At 47.8% G+C, this 14,163-nt stretch overlaps 1 protein-coding gene across 2 annotated transcripts in view; it reads right to left on the bottom strand.

Moving 5' to 3' along the window:
• REV1 (REV1 DNA directed polymerase) overlaps nt 1-2,112 on the bottom strand; it is a 52,900-nt gene extending 50,788 nt beyond the window's left edge. Inside the window, exon 1 of one of the 2 annotated variants that reach the window (XM_072335290.1) lies at nt 1,886-2,112. The gene's annotated coding sequence lies outside the window, so the exon portion shown is untranslated. The remainder of the gene's footprint in view (nt 1-1,885) is intronic. The other variant, XM_072335300.1, reaches the window with a different exon arrangement.
• Nucleotides 2,113-14,163: the final 12,051 nt, after the last annotated feature.

Genomic DNA, 14,163 nt, shown 5'->3' on the forward strand with positions numbered 1-14,163 from the left:
AGAAAGACGCTTAATATAAAAATCAGTCTTCATAAAATAAACAATAGTTAACAGATTAAATGGAGAAAACACATGGGTAGGGTCAGATAAGTTATTCTTTCCTTACTTGTCCCAAACAACCGATATATTAAAAAGTCTGTGTAACTGTATTATTTTTCCTGTGCACTCAAAGCCAGTTGTTGTATCTGACTCTGCCGATTCCTTTTTTAATCTCTCCAGGAGCTGAAAGGGATGGCAGCAAGGCTGAAACATCTTCACGAGGCTTTTTCAGAGCAGACATCCCACTCAAGGGATGAGGAAAGGCTCATCAGGCTCAGCAGCCAGCAACAAGACACTGTCAGTGCGAGTACACACATGCTCTCCAGAGGGATGGCCTGGAGACACCTCTGCAGTACCAATTAGTGTGAAGACACACTGTCCGTACACAAATACGTACAATCAGAGTTTACTACAGATGCTTAAAATACAGTTTGGTGGGTTTTTTGCTTGTTTTTTTCCTGTTATCATTTTGGTTTTAAAATAATCCATCTTCAAAGTAGTTAAACGCTGGTAAGTCACAAGGCAGATGTCTGCAATGAGCCTCTTCTGTCCTACCAATGACCTCCAGTCTGACAGTTTGGGATTATTTACTAACAGGGATTTGGTGCACTGTCCAGTGGGAGAACTGGATTGACTGAAAGACAATTACAGTGGGGATGAGCAGCACATGCTTCAGGCAAGACGGCAAAGAAGGAATTTAGCAGAGATTTGGATTCCTGCGTTAAATGTCACAAACCTTAATAAATACCAAACTAGTCCAGGAAATAAAATGTAAGCAGAATCTCTTACAGCTAACGGCAACGAGGCTAAAAGTACGCTATCAAAGCAACAACAGCACATAAATGAAAGAAGAATTCAGCTCGTGTAGTTACTATCCACCGGTTTTGCTCCTTCGGGTTATGCCATCAAATTAGAGCTTGGATCTGGACTTTAAATCACGATGCACAATCAACATCAACTCTTCTTTTCACGACGGAATTCACCCATTAACGTAAGCAGCGCATTTGCAGGCCTGACATTTTGAAGGCCGACATCGATTTGAAAAGCACCGCAAAGAATGGAATATTGCAGCACGCAACGCCGATTTTCTACCCAAAACAATCACGTGCCGGCGATACTATCTGTCTGTTCCCAGGCTTTCCACGCCGTTACGGTGCACCTCCCACGGGGGGCCGCCCGCTCGGTACCGCAGGTCAAGCCGACGCCAAGCAGCCAGCGAGACACAGCAGCACGAGATGGGGAAGGGGGCAGCGGCAGCATCGCTCGCGCCTGCCTTCGCAGCCGGTAGGCACGAGCCCGTGCCCAGCACTATTGCTCAGCAAATACAACTCGCAGCCCACGCGGCGGATAACCGCAGGCAGCGCTGCGTGCGGGAGCACAGCGCTGCGCCAGAGCTCGGGCCGCCTCCCCCCGCTTCCTTCTCTCCCTCCCTCTTTCCCCGCCACCACCTATTTCCCTGCAATGACCCCTGCGCTGGCTCGGCGCCGGCGGCGTCCCCGCAGCCCCGTGTTGTGTCTGCGGCCGTGCCCCATGTGACAGCCGTGCACACGCACACAGGTGCGGGGACGGGGCGTCGCACAGCAGCGGGCACACCCCGGCCAACTTGCAACCCGCGCGCGCGACCGGGGGGCTCCGCGCCCCCTCCCCCCGCCCAACGCCCGCCTCCCGCCGGCGGTTACATAACCCCCCCACCCCCTCCTCCTCCTCTTCCCGCCGCCGACGGGCCCAGGCCGCGGGCCCAGGGAGTGGCTGGCGCTGCGGGCCCCGCCGGGCCGCCCGCACGCAGCGCCGGGCGGCCATGGGGCCGCGCCGCGAGGGGAAAGGGAGGCGGCCGCCGCTCGCTCACCTTCCGCCGCGTCCCAGACGAGCATTCCCGGGCGCCGCCGCCTCCGCCTGCCCCGCCGGGGGCTTCACATCGCGGCTCCCCCCCGGCACGGGCGCACGCAACCGCCTGCTCCTCCCCGCCTCACTCAGCCTGGCCGCGCTCTCCCCGCTCTCCCTTCCTTCCTTCCTTCCCCCTCCTCCCCCTCTCGGTGTCCCCGGCAGCGGCCCCTCCTCCCCCCGCCCTTCCTGCGAGCGCGTCACGAGAGAGTCTCGCGCCACCAACCGCCGCTCGGTCAACAAGCGGCGCTCGCCGGGCGGGCCGGCTCGCCCCCACCCCGCCCAGCACCGCCGATGAGGCGCCCCCTGGCGGCCGGCACCCGGCGGAACGCCGCCGCCGAGGAAGGAGCGGGAGCGCCGGCAAGCCGGACACGTGACGGCGGGGCGGGGCGAGCCGCTCCCGCGCCTCTCCGCCTCTCTCCTCACGGCTGGGCTGCGGGAGCCGCGGGGTTGCGGCGCCCCCTCGCGGTGCTCTGCGGAGAGGACGGGAGGGCTTCCAGAGCCATCAGTTATTTAGAGAGGCGTGTGGGGAAAAACAATTTTGTCATGTAAAGCAGCTTTTATATGTAGATCTCACTTTCTGAGTCAAAATATGCACCGTGGTGCCACACACACGCACAAAAGAGGTAACTCTGATGTAATTTCAGTCACTTCACCACAAAGGAATTGCAGGTGAAATACAAGAAGCTCTATGTCATGCTACTTTGTGGCCTAAAAAGGGAGACATGACCAGCAGTGACCGTGGGCGCTGTGGGCTCTGAAGGCTGTTGTCATAAATACAAAGAACTCCGGGCCTCCTCTTGGCTTGTCCTTGTCTTGATACTTCTTATTTCCTGGAGTTACATGACTGGTTTTGAGCAGCCATCATACGTATGAACAAAAGGGCCAAGGGGAACTCCATACTTTGCTGTGTCTCAGGAAGGGGAACGGGTAAAACAAAACACCGACTATTAACATTGCTTGCTGTTGTGCTGCTCTGTCGTTTGTTATGTTTAAGCAGGAAAGAACTTCCACTTGCTTGAGTTGGTCATCCAGTGAGAAGGCAGCCCCTGATACCACCGCACAGAGGCTAAGCTGATCACCACATGCTGCTCCCTGATTTTCCATTGCAGGATGGCTGAAGTTGGAAGGGGAGGGATGCCCCAACTCAGCTTCAGTTTTCAGCAGCAACTGAAGAGATGAGAACGGGGAGGACACTGAATTCACCTCTGAGCGTTACCTGGGCTCTCTTTCCCTTTTAATGCCAACATGCACAGTCAGGCTATTCACAGGTCTGTCGGACACAGCGCACCCCCCACCCCCGCTTGCAGTAGCGCTGTCACCACAGCTGCACGCCCGCCAGCTGCACGCAGCCGGAGGGACGCACCTGGCTCTCCCAGACACAACACCCAGCGCCGTGCGAGCCGGCCTGACGCAGCAACACCTACCGGGGAGGCGGGGGCACTGCGGAGAGAGACAGAGCCTCCAGCAACCCGGTCACAGCGCGGCCAGACCGTGCTGCATTGCGGGCCGGGCCCCGCGGGGCGGGCACAGCACCGGTGGCGGCACCGCCCCGGGACGAGGCCGCGGCTCCGCGGGGCCAGGCGAGGTAGAGACGGGGGGGGGCGGCCTGGCGGCGCGCTGCCCGCTGCTGACACCGTGTGGAGCCGCGCTGGGGCTGCAGCGCGCTGCGTCGTCCCATCTCCTTCCGCGGGTCCCGCCGGCAGCGCTGCCGAAAGCCCCCCCCACCGGTCCCGCTTCGTGGCTTGTTAGAGGAAGACGGTTTCCTACCGTCGAGGTAATTATGAATGAGGGAGACACGTCTCACAACTCCCGCAGTGCTGTAGTAACGCACCCTGCCGTAATGATGCCCTAAATATTGACTTGTGAAAGCTGCAGGGTTATTGCAGCCGTTTCCCTATTGTTTCACGGTAATCAGCGCGAAGTGCTGTTGTAAAATCTGATCTGCGGCGTTTGGTTGCGGCATTAATATGTTATGTAAGGCATACGGCTCCTAAAGCACAATGCAGTCAGATATTTTTAGCAGGAAGATATATTTTGTTGCAATTGTAATTAATCAGCTCTGCTCAGCAGAGCTCCTCTTGCTCTTTCAAGAGTGAAAGAAGCTAGGAAAGGATTCTAGCCAGGGATGGAAATCCCTGCCTCTGTTTTTAAAACATCACAGAACAAAAATAAGGAAACCTCTGCGGGATAACCTACAGTAGCAAACAATGTTTTTGTTATTGTTTTCAGAGCATGTTACTATGACCAGTTCTGAAAGGCTAACATCCCATAAGATCAAAAGTCGCAGAGAGAGCAGCAGTCTGCACGTGGGCCTGCATTAGGAGAGATGGCTGTGGGGCTTGGAACAGCAAGTTCACACTGTTAGAACAACAGTAATGAAGATTTTGCTGAAAAGTGATGGGAAAAACAAACCTGGAAAGGCTATTGGGAAGAACCAGAACAAAGAGCTCTGGGGATTAACAAACAGGGCGGTGGTCATGGCACCAAGCATGCTGGAGTTCAAGAAGTGTCTGGACAGTGCTCTCAGACATATGGTCTGATTTTTGGGCGGTCCTGTATGGAGCCATGAGTTGGATATGATGATCCTTATGAGTCTATGCCAACTCAGGAGAGTTCTCTGTCCTTTTTGAACTGAGGAGCTCAGTACTGGACATAATACTCTGGATGTGGCCTCACCAGAGCAGAGTTGAGGAGGAAGATCATCTCCCATGACCTGCTGGCCACACTCTTCAATGCACTCCAAGATACCATTGGCCTTCACGGCTACCAGGGCACACTGCTGGCTCATGGCCAACCTGTGGACCATCAGGACCATTAAGTTCTCCTCCGAGCTCCTCTCCAGTAGGTCAGCCCCTAACCTATATTGGTGCATATGGTTATTCCTCCCCAGGTGCAGGACACTACACTTGCACTTGTTGCACTTCAGCAGCCTGCTCAGGACTTGTTGAATGGCAGCACAGCCTTTTGGTGCATCAGCCATGCCTCCCACCTTTGTATCATCAACAAACTTGCTGGGGGTGGATTGCCCTCATCTAGAGCGGTCCGTAGTGGTCATTCTGACATGGTGATAAGGTGGCCAGAGTGGACCAGTACATCAGATCCACAGAGTGTGGATTTATTCAGAAGTCTAAAGATCCCTAAAGATCCCTCTTCCCCTTGCTCATTACCATTGGCTTGTGCAATGCTGAACTGGTGCCAGTCGTGTGGTTACAGCTGAACGGTCAACTCCTCCTCCGCTCATACAGCAGGGATACATCTGCTCTAGAAACAGGGAAGACTACATACAAATACATTATGGCTAATTTTGTTCTGAACTACTCTAGGACGCTGCAGTAGTAGAACTTATTTTAGATGAAAATTGCACATCTGCAAAGATTTCTGCATCATCCCGATAGCGTTCTGGCATCTCCATTTCAGCAGTTCCCTCAATGCAAAGTGGATTTTGTGAAAAGAAAATAGATGCGCGTGGATTGCCACCTGCAGCCTAGTTTTCCATGAATCTGAAACCGTGACTCAGCACTCAAAGATATTGTTAGATAATAATATACTACTTATATGTATATATATTATATATATATATATATATGGATGCTTTTATGCTGTTGATGGTTTTTTTCTGGTCTCTCTAGGTTAATATTCCATAATCAGTTTTAAGTTCTGCATCTCTAAGTTAAAGCCTTAAGTTTGTGTCTCTCGCCTAACTCCTCAGTGTCACCATATTCAGAAAGGTGGATGGATCTCTCTTTGCAGTGACCAACAAGGCAGACTCCCTGCTGCACTTGGCAGACCTTGCTGGGCTGTTTGCAGGTTAGATATGAGGAGGGTTCTTACTCTCAGAAGTGATGGTTCTCTGCTTTAAACTCATTTGTGTTAGGGTAAGGGAAGAATGATTCTGTTACCAGGTCAGTCACCCCCAATTCTCCTTTTTGTTTCTTTTTTCTACTTGGGCTCAATTTTGTCTTTCTCCTCATAGTTGTTTGATATCTCAGTTATAAGGAAACCCATAATTTTTACTTCCTTTTAGAGCTGCCAAGGTTGTGTATGGCTTGCTTTTTTTTCCCATGGTGATCAGTGTGCTGTTGAGAGCATTTGAACAGGCTTACGTACTCCCTTTTCTCTGCACAGATAGCAAGGCTTTATTCTGTAGCTTCTATAAAGCCACAGAAAAGCTGCCTTTTTCACTGACGGAAATGAGTGGATACCTTTGTTCTCTCAGTGAGTGCCATATCCAAAAAATCAAGTTGCAGAGATTCGATTGCAAATTCTAATTAACAGTCAGGAAGGACTGGGAAGTAGGTGGGAAACGGGGATGTATTCTGGACTATTTTTGCACTGTATGCCTTGTGGTACCTCGGGATCGTGCATTTTGAAAAATGCCACTGACATCAGCAAAGGGGATGCAGTGAATTCAGTGAATACTGACACAGGCAGTGCGACTGGGACCAGAAATAAAGGACTGAATTGATTTCTCCTAATTTAGATACCTTCAGCTGAGCTAGCCTTGAATGTACCTATCTCTACAGAGTATAAAGAGACCCTAGGGTGACTTGCTCATATGTAAAGGTCTAAACTCTGGAATGGTTGATATTAACTAAAATTAATCTCGCTCATCAAAATTGGTTTCTTATTCATTTCAGCTTTCTGCCCTATATCAGTTTTCTTACGTGGAGTCATATTATGGACTGACTTCAGGATCAGAACCTGTCTCCGTCTTATTAGCAGAAGCTACAGGAAATGAAAGAAGTAGAGGGAGAAGAAACAACTGGATAAGGCAAATCTTTGCTACTAATCTGAGTATCACATATAAGGGCTGCCTGGGAAATGTGTGTGGTAGGAGGAATTAATGATTCTGAAATGAGAAAAACCTGGTAAGACAATGTCTTCAAACCCAACTCTGGATGCTCCTGTAAATCCTACAAATCCCAGTGCATCTCAAAGGTGCAGTAAAGGGGTCACTTTATCCTCGAGTTTGCTGGTCTACTGGGATACGCGACCAGCTCCTGAGAAGGCAGCACCTTGGGTTGTTCTGCCTTACTCTGGCTCTCAGCCCCAGGGAGAGATGGAATTACCACACTTCAGGAAAGGATAAACAAGCAGAAAGTGGATGTTAACATGGGCGCAGAGGACAGCGTGTCAGCAGAATAAAATGGCGTGAACTTAGGCTGGGTTTACTGCTTTCCAGCCTAAGGAAGGCACAACGTAAGTTATCCCCTCCAATATTTGTAATTTAAATCACTGTGTAAAGGTTGTCCAGTTCTTCTCTTACCTGAGTGAATCCTGGATAGGCAACTGATAATGCCTCAAGTGCAGACATGCTCTTAGTGAGAGCATAGAAAAGATCATCCAAAAAGATTGCTCAGTCTGGGCAATCTCAGGCAATTTTTTTCCCAAAACAACAAACAAAATGATGTGAAGGCGACAGACAAGCAAGCCTGGCTGGCTGTTACTAAGACAGAAAAGAGTTTCCAAGAGCAAACACATCAGCACAGCATAAGGCTTGCACATAAACCCTGCTTTAAGAGCATCTACAGTTATCCCACACTACTCAGCCACAACTGATGCTCAGAGCTAGGAAGGCAGTGTGTGTCCCCAGCTGACCCCTGCTTCTTCCATGCATAGAGCATTGCATAAGGGGATTCAGAACAATTTCTTAGTACTGGAATATTGGAAATTGCCCTCTTACGGTGACAGGAAGCATATTGTTTTGTCCATGGCTCCAGAGGTACTGATTTCCCAAGGTGAAATCTTGTTTTGTTCCCATTTCTTTCCTTATTCCCATATGCACACCTGTGAGCACACACACAGAAATAGCTCAGGATGCAGGAAGAAGACATAGTGTGTGCCTCTCCTTCCAATGTGGGTAGTGAGAGCAGTGAGGTGGGGAGCAGAGCATAAGTGTGTTGGTGTGGGCACATCAAGGGGGGTCTCAGAAAGAGGCAGCAGCCCAACTACAACCCTTGGAATCCATGGTGTAAGACGCTGCCTTGTGCTATCCCCCAGCACAGCACGTGGGCTCAAAGCCACACTTTATCTCAAACCTCCTGAAGCACATGTGAGCCTAATTTTTGCCAAGGCCAACCCTTCCTTTCTGTCTGAATGCAGCAAGCTGCAAATCCAGGAGGGATGCTTTGCAAAAGGTGTGAGAAGATCCTGCAGATTCGCATGCCTCTGCTCCTGTGCCTCAGCTGCCGAATGCTGAAATCTCCGCTGGTTGGACAGTAAGACTGGAAGCACAGAGAAGCGATAACGAACAATGCAAGCGGATTCAAAGGGGATTTGGATCATTTAGTTGATGAGCCAGCAGATGGCAAATGCTGCTTAGTATAGAAAATGAAAAGTAATTAGTCTGGGAACAAAGAGCAAATGTAAGGAATGGGTGTTATATTCAGCACGCTGATCAGAGAGAGAAAGGGGTAACCGTGGAAAAAAAAATCATAGAAACCGTCACTTCAGTGCACAGCTGCAATAAAAAAGGCAAACAAGACACTAAACTGATGGAACAATGAGCTATAATGCACCAGGAAAGAGGCAATACAGTCCTCTGGATGATGGTTATTAGGCCTCGCTAGAATACTGCAAGGAGCATGGGTCACTGTCTCAGGAAGGTTATGTTTGGAGAAAGGTGTATTATAAAGCAACTAAACTCTAATGGTTTCGGCGATCTCAGTTCTGAGGCAAAGTTAAGAGGCTCATTTTAAGGGGTCAGAGAGTCCTTAAAGGGATTTTTAAATGATAGTAACAATCAGTACAGTTAGCAGACAACATTTAGAGGGCTGTGAGATTATGAAAATTAAGGAAGTGGTGCTGAGCAGAAAAAGAAGAGACCACTTCCTTCTGACTGCACTGTGTTAGCTGAGGGTCAGTTCTGCTTCAGGAGCCCTTGGGCCTGTGAGTGGTGCACAATTACAGTACATGAGTCTATTGTGTGGAACAAGCAGAAGGGCAGGAAAGGCCTGGCAAAATTGTTTCACTGTTTGTTTTTATTTGGTTTGGTTTCAACATGTATAGGTTCCTAAACTGTACCTGTCTACCTATAACATGTGAATCCTTTGAGCGCAAGTCATAACAAATGTGCACTGGAGCAAAGAAGGAGAAAGAACAGCTTGGGATCATACTGTGTACAAATAAGCAAGTTTCAGGTTTAGCTGAGACAAAGAATCGTTGTTGGGTTGCTGCTTGAGAAAGCATAGAATCACAGAATGTTTTGGCTTGGAAGGACCTCAATACCCACCCAGCTCCAACCCGCTGCCATGGTCAGGGCTGCCCCCCATCAGCTCAGTCTGCCCAGGACTCCATCCAACCTGGCCTTGAGCATCTCCAGGGAGGGGCCACAGGAGCATGAGCAGCTGAACTGGAGGTATATTAAAAAAACAGTTAGCATTTAGGGATATATCATCAGGAAATAGGAGGCAAGCCTCCTGAAAGAAAACTATTTTCTATGGCTTAAGCTTAGATCATGATTAAGCTTTGCCCTTGTTGATGCTGGCAGCTCTATAAAAGGGAAAGCAAGACAGGAGCAAGCAAGACTGAGCTTGACTCTTGTGCAGTGAGGAAGGTATCAAATTCTCACTCTCCTCATCTGCATGGTTGTGGCTCCCCAGTCTTAGCCCCACTCTGTTGTTATAAAGAAAATGGTTTTGTGCTGAAAATGCCTCGTGCGGATTTACTACAGATGGTGCCGTATTGCTAGTGGAAAAACACAGGTCTGAATCTGCTGACACTGTTGCAGCTCAAGAAAGCTTCCCAGTGCCTCTGAAGTTGATGCAGAGGTGGGAAAATAGAAATTGTATAGACTGATGATCTGGCCTTAAAAGGACCAGCATCACCTGCTTGTATCAGCCTCAGAGACAGATGTGGGATAATCTATCCCTCTAGAAACCTAATTTTTATTCTCCCATAGTCAGACACCGGCTTAAATTTCAAAGCCCTGCCTTTATACTTCCGAAGTTTAGCATAATTGTTGTGACTGAATGTTCCTGTGATCCATATAACCATCCAATCTTTCTTTGAATCCTACAAAATTCTTGACCTTGATGCTTTCCTGTGGTGATATCTTCCACCGTCCAATTATACATTATGTGGCAGAGATTTCCTTTTATCACCTTTGAATGCATGAGGTCTTCATTTCATTGAATGTTTCTTTGTATTATATGGCAAGATAAAGAGAAGTGTCTGATACATCTTCTCATGGTGTATTTGGTAATTTATCTTACCATGTCTCTTCTTATACATATTCTTTCAGAGATAAACAAACCTCAGTCTTTTCAGTCTCCTCCTGCCATGGTCCTGCCCCTGCCTCTACCCCCTGTCTGCTTAGTCTTACTCTCTGACCTCCGCTTGTTCCTGCAGGGTCTTTTAGAGCTCAGAAGGGATAAGGACAGATGAGGATTGGTATAGAGGGAGAATATCGTCTGCTTTATTCACTGTTTCATTCACTGAGTAGCTGAACATTTTGTTAGCGGTTTGGATAGCAAAGTAGATGTCTTCCCTGAGCTGTCTGTATTGTTGTTTAGGCAGTTGGTGCTGAGCTCTTCACTCCAGACATTAACTTCTGTAACCACCTCCTCTCTGGCATCTCTAACAGTCATGCTATCTCACTTCATCTGGCAGATATTTTGCTACCCAAGCAGTCTGCATTATCCAGCAACCTGACCTTATCTCACCTTCCTTATTCCTTTTTTTCTTATCACGTCAAGAAGAAAGGCCTTACCCTCATCTTAAAAAGGCCTTTTTAATGCTTCTTTTTTCTATCTGCCTGATTTTATGCTCTCCTTAAACTATTCATGACTTCCCTTTCATGTTTTTGTAGTTCTCATGTGCTTTTCCGACACTGCCCGTGTAGACTTTATGATGGGAGCTCTTCTGTGCTGATCTGTAAGGTTACTTACTACTACTTTGTAGTCATTCAGACCATCCTTAAGTCTAGTTTTCTGGTAGTACCTCCAAGACACAGCAAAGAGCAATGATGCAGGGTAATCTGGAATTGCACGGTATGTCCATTAGAAGTGCCGAGATGTGAAGATGTGTAGAGGGGTGGAGCTCCCATGATGTTTAGCAGGAGGTGTGCTTCCTCTCTCATGTTGAAAACGCCTTGGAAAGTAAAGAATAATTCATGTGGGATTAGACAAGTGACCTCCAGGGCAGCTGGGAACCAGGCACGCAAATGCATCTCAGTCACATAGACTACCGCACTCCCCATGCCATTAGGACAGTGCAGGAAGCTTTCTCACAGTTTTGGAAGTGAAGATGTTTCTCACATGCTGTTGTTGTAAACTTGTAGACCATGGGATATATATATATATTTTTTGGTGTAGGAACCCCGTTTGCAAAGTATCGCCTGCTTGAACTAAAACCCAAAACATTCTTGAGGCTGAAAAAGGAATTTACTTCTGCGTGTTTCTTTTTGTTTTGAGCCTATTTCATACCACAAGTGCTGTTCTGGATAAAACAGGGGTTCTTTCCTACAAGTATATAGTATTGGAAATGAATCAGTTATTGAAGATAGGAAGACAGGAGTGAATTAGAAGTGGACCGACTGAAGCTCAGGTGGTACCTGAAGAATTTCACCTGGGAAAGTGCCACTGAGAAGAATTAGCACCGAGGTTGTAGTGTGTTGGGCTGAAATCCACAAAGCATTTGTTTCTGCTGCCTTACTCAGAAAGGTGCAGAAGAGATGTTGGGAGGCACCTGTCCACTTAATTTTGGAGAGAGTAAAGGGGATGGTGAACAATTCCCAACGTTGTTTAAAATGAGGAGGATAGTGGTGACTGGAATCTCTTTTTTACTTTAATAAAAGGCAATATAATCTGAATGTCATCTTTTCATTATGTGGCGGTTGTGACTGACACATGATTCAAATTGGCACTCGTAAGGCAAATGGAAAAGATAAGAGACTGGCTGAACAGTAGAAGCAAAACCAGTTGGGTCACTTCTTTTTCTTTAGCGTAAAATTCTCAGAACACCAAGAAAAGATATAATCAAAAGTGAATGTTGGGTTGCTTTTAGGGTTCCAACTGCCTTCCATCTTCTCAAGGCCCCCGTTTGTGCTTTGATAGAGGCTTTGCAAGACGGTTATCATGCCTCTAAGGCCTGGAAATCGACAATACAGCTTCATCCTCTTCTTGTGGCTTTGTCTGGATTGAGGATGGGGAATTCGGTGAGTTGGAGACCTAAAGCAGCAAGACAAGACGAAGTGCAGTTTTTGTGTACACCTTGTTAAATTTAAGCTTAAATTCTCTGCTCTTGCTGTGTTTTAACTCAATACTCAGTGAAGTCTGCTGTATTTCATTTTGATTAGAAAATAAAAGCTCAAGCTAGTTGACAGGATCTTAGCCTTGGCCCTTAAATTCCATCCTAGTCAATAAATATGTTCTGATGAAGCAAGAACAAATTATTTCTGCTCCATCTGAACCTTTTTGAAGCTTTTACCCCATGCAACATCTTTGAAGTCTAGGTAACTTTTAAGGCCTAAGCCCTTAACTGACCACAGCTGCAAAAGCTTGTTTTTGATACCTTTAGAGAAGCGGGGTAGCAGTGAGAGGGCTCTGGATGTGCCTCAAGGCAGTTTTTCAAGGATATGCACCCTTTCCCCAGCTGCTTTTTCAATAAGGTATATTCTTTGTGCTTGGTGTTCTCCCTGCTTTACCCGGTGGGACTTGTAAATCATAAGCTTTATGCAGCACTGTGGGACCGAGAAATACCTGAGTAGGTATAGGGATAAAAGAAGTGATGGGAAGAAAAGGAAAGGGAAGGGAAGGGAAGGGAAGGGAAGGGAAGGGAAGGGAAGGGAAGGGAAGGGAAGGGAAGGGAAGGGAAGGGAAGGGAAGGGAAGGGAAGGAAAGGAAAGGAAAGGAAAGGAAAGGAAAGGAAAGGAAAGGAAAGGAAAGGAAAGGAAAGGAAAGGAAAGGAAAGGAAAGGAAAGGAAAGGAAAGGAAAGGAAAGGAAAGGAAAGGAAAGGAAAGGAAAGGAAAGGAAAGGAAAGGAAAGGAAAGGAAAGGAAAGGAAAGGAAGGGGAGGGGAGGGAAGGAAAGAGAAGGGAAGGGAAGGGAACGGAGGGGAGGGGAAGGGAAGGGAAGGGAAGGGAAGGGAAGGGAAGGGAAGGGAAGGGAAGGGAAGGGAAGAATATCTGTGTCTGTAGGATTACACCGTGAATTGTTTTACACCACATGTAGGCACATGCATTATCAAGTCAGAGTTTCTGACATATGCAACCTTAGCTTCTGATTTGTAATGCTGATGTTTGAAAAATGACTATGGAAAATCAGATTAGTAGGAACTCACACTGTCCTAGGAGGCACTGAAACAACACATCTCTGCTGATTTATAATGCCTTGTAGGACAGGAGATTTCAAACCAAAAATCCACACAGTTGGGCAGTCTGGGTTTCATTTTAAGAGACATCCACACATGTAGCTGGTTTCTGCTTGTTTTTATTCTGACTTTAAGGAAGAGTCACACTGTTGTGAACGTGAGTTTGGCACGAATATGAAAGGACCACACCAGCATCTGCGTTGCAGCAGCACTTGTTGCAGTGTTCCCATTTGTGTTTCATCTGTGGGCTTGCCTAACAAAGAGGACCACAGCCTACACTGAGTAGCAAACGCTACTGCTATACACACTTTCCTCAAATTAAGTCCAGAACCACTTTCCCTTCCCTTCCCTTCCCTTCCCTTCCCTTCCCTTCCCTTCCCTTCCCTTCCCTTCCCTTCCCTTCCCTTCCCTTCCCTTCCCTTCCCTTCCCTTCCCTTCCCTTCCCTTCCCTTCCCTTCCCTTCCCTTCCCTTCCCTTCCCTTCTCTTTTTTTATGGTTTGGCTTTGCAATTAGCTTTAATAGCATTCAAACGGAAGCCCTGGGGCAGTATTTTTAGCAAATAGCAGTCCAAGAGACGTGGAAAATTCTTCATTACTTTGCATCTTTAAATCAAGATAGGGTGCCGTAATAAAAGGTTAGGCTTCTCTTCATCAAGTTATTAGCCTTTGATTAAGGAATCCCTTGATGAAATGTTACGGCCTGTGTTTTGCTGGGAAGTATGACTAGATCATCATAACGAGCCCTCCAGGTCTCTGGCTCACTGGTGCCTGACTTCTTTCCTGACCTTGAATTACACTGAGAAGAACAGGTTTTTCTAGAACAAGTCAGAAGTAAAATCCTGCAGGAACATTTTGCAGGATTGCCAGCAAGCTGCTGAGGCGTGCGGAGGGAGAGGTGGCACTGGACCTCCTGTCCTCCCTGGCAGGAATG

The sequence above is a fragment of the Excalfactoria chinensis genome, chromosome 1 (genome assembly GCF_039878825.1).
Source record: "Excalfactoria chinensis isolate bCotChi1 chromosome 1, bCotChi1.hap2, whole genome shotgun sequence".
Taxonomy (NCBI): domain Eukaryota; kingdom Metazoa; phylum Chordata; class Aves; order Galliformes; family Phasianidae; genus Excalfactoria; species Excalfactoria chinensis.